At 40.4% G+C, this 3,941-nt stretch overlaps 1 pseudogene; it reads right to left on the bottom strand.

Moving 5' to 3' along the window:
• Nucleotides 1-233: 233 nt before the first annotated feature.
• LOC130844456 (elongation factor 1-alpha 1-like) lies at nt 234-1,637 on the bottom strand (annotated as a pseudogene).
• Nucleotides 1,638-3,941: the final 2,304 nt, after the last annotated feature.

Genomic DNA, 3,941 nt, shown 5'->3' with positions numbered 1-3,941 from the left:
TGAGTCTGAGGGCAAGGAGAGGGGATCAAATACATGGTGGCATGAGGGAACCTTATGGGTTGAAAACAAATGGTCCAAAAAACATTCTCTTTTCCTTCTGAAGGCTTTACAATGCATTGTCATCATTAACCAGTCTTTTACTATTAAACTTAAATGGCCAATTGAGACAAACAGTTCTGGGACCATTCTTTCACCTCTGATTAAGACTGAAGTAGCAGTATTGAGGGTAATATTCATTTAGCCTTCTGACCTTTCTGGGCACAACTGGTGACCTTGCCAGCTCCAGCTGCCTTCTTGTCCGCTTCTTTGATGACACACACAGCAATCGTCTGTCTCATGTTACAAACAACAAAACAGCCTGGGGGCGGGGAATAGTCAGAGAAGCTCTCAACACACATGGGCTTGCCAGGAACCATATCAACAATGACAGCGTCACCACATTTCAAGAATTTGGGGCTATCTTCCAACTTTTCTCCAGATCAATGATCTATCTTCTCCTTCAGCTTGGCAAATCTGCAAGCGATGTGAGCTGCGTGGCAAGCCAGCACAGATGCATATCCAGCACTGATTTGACCTGGATGGTTTAGGATAATCACCTGAGCTGCCTTCATTGGCGGGTCATTTTTGGTGTCATCAGCCGCACCACCATGATGAACATCTTTAACAGACATCTCCTTGGCATTGAAATCCACACTGTCCCCGGGAAGAGCTTCACTCAAATCTTCATGGTGCATTTCAACAGACTTGACTTTAGTTGTTATTTTGATTGGAGCAAAGGTGACCACCGTTGCCAGATTTGAGAACACCAGTCTCCACTCAGCCTGCAGGAACGGTATCAATACCACCAATTTTGTAGACATCCTGGAGGGGCAGAAGCAAGGGCTTGTCTGTTGGACGAGTTGGTGACAGTGCAATCCAGAGCTTTAAGCAGTGTGGTTCCACTGGTATTGCCATCTTTACATGTGAGTGTCTATCCTTTGAACTAAGGTATGTTAGCATTTGTCTCCAGCATCCTGTCACCATTCCAACCAGAAATTAGGACAAATGCTGCTGTATCAGGATTGTAGCCAGTTTTCTTTATGTAGGTGCTGACATCTTTAATGATTTCCTCATATCTCTTCTGGTTGTAGGGTGGCTCAGTGGAAGCCCATTTTGTTAACACCAACAATTAATTGTTTCTCACTCAGTGTGTAAGCCAGAAGTGCATGCTCATGGGTCTGCCCATTCTTGGAGATACTTGCTTCAACTTCACCATCACCAGCAGCAACTATCAGGACAGCACACTCAGCCTGAGATGTGCCTGTAATCATGCTTTTCATAAAGTCTCTGTGTTCTGGGACATCAGTGGTGGTCACGTAACACTTGCTGGTCTCAAATTTCCACAGGGAAATATCAATAGTAACACCATGCTCACATTCAGCTTTCAGTTTATCCAAGTCCCAGGAATACGTGAAGGAGCACTTCTCTATCTCAGCAGCCTCCTTCTCAAACTTTCTGATAGTTCTTTTGTCAATCCCACATTTGTAGATCAGATGGCCAGTAGCAGTAGACTTGCCCAAATCTATGTGCCCAATGATGATGATGTTGGTATGTCTTTCTCGTTCCCATTTTAGTTTAGGTTTATCAGTGGTTTTCATGACACCGGTGCAAAATTATTGTGAAAGTCCAATAATATAGTTTAAAAATAGACAATATATCATAGTCAAGACAAATTTATCCTAAGAATATAAGGTTGGCATAAGATTAGAAAATCTATCAATGTAAGTCACCACTTTAATGGATAAAAGGATAAAAATCATATGACCTCAAAAGATCCAGAAAAATGACTTACTAGAATTCATATCCATTTATGTTGATAGAAAGTCTTAGCAAACAAGAAATAAAAGGTAACTGTTAATTTTATAAATGTTCCTATAAAAAAAGCTATCACAAAGCATCCTTACTGATGCAACATTGAAATCTTCCCCTTTGCAACCAGGAACAAAACAATCCACTATTACTTCTGTTGTTTAACATTTTTATTGGAAAACTGAGCCTGAGCAATAAGGTAAATAAAAATAAATGCATAGTGATTGGACAAATGAAAGAACAGTATATCCTTTTTGGAAATAAGATGACAATGTATGTACTAAATTCAAAATGAGCTTACAATAAACTACTAACATTGATAAGATATTTTAGCAACTTTGCTGGATAAAAAAATGAAAAGATAAAAGTCTGTGTTTCTACATACCAGCAATTTATAAAATAAAATAGATATTAATTATAATGGAATAACAAAGTTAAAAGTACCTGGAAATAAGTGTACCAAAGTGTGTACAATCTTTTCAGGTAAAATTATAAATCTTTACTTAGATCTATTAAAGAAGACCTAAGTAAATACAGAATTTGTTTTGTTTTTGATCGAAAGGCTCAATGGTGAAGATAAATAACTATATTTAATGTAATCCCAACAAAATCTCAACATACTTTTTCTCTGGAACTTGACAATCTGATTCTAAAATTTATATGCCAATACAAAGAGCTAAGACTGGAGTGATGTCAGCACAATGGCTGAATAAGATATCTCTTACACATACCCCCTCCCACAACAAAAACTTGACATCCATTCATGGACGAAAGTACCCTTGTTGTTGCTGTGGGATCCAGCACCATATGCAAAGGACCTGAGAGGAGTCTTGCTCACTGTGGTCTCAGGTAACAGGAGTACAGAACTCAGAACCACCTATGGATCTTGCAGTGGCCCATAAACTGGCTCCAGCTCCATCTTGGCCATAATACAGAAGGCCTTGGAGAACCCTAATGACCTTGCAGAGGTCCAGGAGTCCAATGGAGAAGTTGTAGCACACCATTGGAGCAAGAGAAATCTGAGACTGGGTGCATCGGAGAGAGTAAGAGGAACCAATTGATTTTACTCACATAAACCTTCTCCCAAGACAGCACAGCTCAGTTTCGAGATAGATTTTCTCAGCCCATGATTTCTTCTATGGGGAAAGTGGGAGCATATGAGTGAGCACCTGGCTTCTCCAGCTATGCAGGATGCTGCTAAAGAGGTCCATTTCTCTCTGGCCCCATTCAGGGTACTGAATAGTGAGCTGCATAACTTGGGGGCTAGTAGAGGAAAACTGGACTTTCAGTGGGCATTAAAGGGATGTAGATCCTATTAACTGCATTGTGAACTCCAGCAAGAAACCTGCCCTGAGCCACTGAGAATGCCTTGCCCATGGATCCCCCAGACTGGCCCACAAGTATCCCCAGCACACCATGCATCTCACCCATACCCTGTGGCTTGCTCCCTGTGTGAGCTTCCAATGGCAACAAGCAAACTTTGACAGGCAGCTGGTAAGCATGTGCAGAAAGCCAGCCCAAATCTGTGGGCAAGGGAGAGATCACAAATTAGAGCTTTAGCACTGCTTTTGGGAAACAAAAGAGAAGCCATCAACACCCAGCTTGGTGTGTTGCAGGATCAAAGGAAGTCACCCAAGTTGAGAATTCTGCCACAATGAGGGAGCAAGAAGTGCAGAGCAGCTATATCCCAGAAGGTCTGAGAAAACATCAGTACACTAGCAGGGCTGATGGAAGTTATTTATCTTCCAAAGTCAAACAATAAAGACTGGAGGCATGGCTGCTACTTTAAATGTGAAGACAGTAATACAAGACTTCAAGGAACATGAAAAATCAAAGAAACATATCAACAAAGGATCAAAATAATCTTCCAGTGACTGACTCTAAAAATGTGGAGATCTGTAACTTACCTTATAAATAATTTTAAATAGCTGTTTTCAGGAAGCTCTATGAGCTACAAGAAAACACAGAAAGACAATTCAGTGAAATCAAGAAAACAACATGAACAAAACGAGAAGTTTAACAAGGAGCTAGAAATCAATTTTTTTTAAAATTCTGGGGCTAAAGAATACAATAAATGAAATGAAACATGAAAT

Source organism: Hippopotamus amphibius, chromosome 2 (genome assembly GCF_030028045.1).
Source record: "Hippopotamus amphibius kiboko isolate mHipAmp2 chromosome 2, mHipAmp2.hap2, whole genome shotgun sequence".
NCBI classification, from domain to species: Eukaryota; Metazoa; Chordata; class Mammalia; order Artiodactyla; family Hippopotamidae; genus Hippopotamus; species Hippopotamus amphibius.
This window is presented reverse-complemented; position numbering and strand designations above follow the sequence as displayed.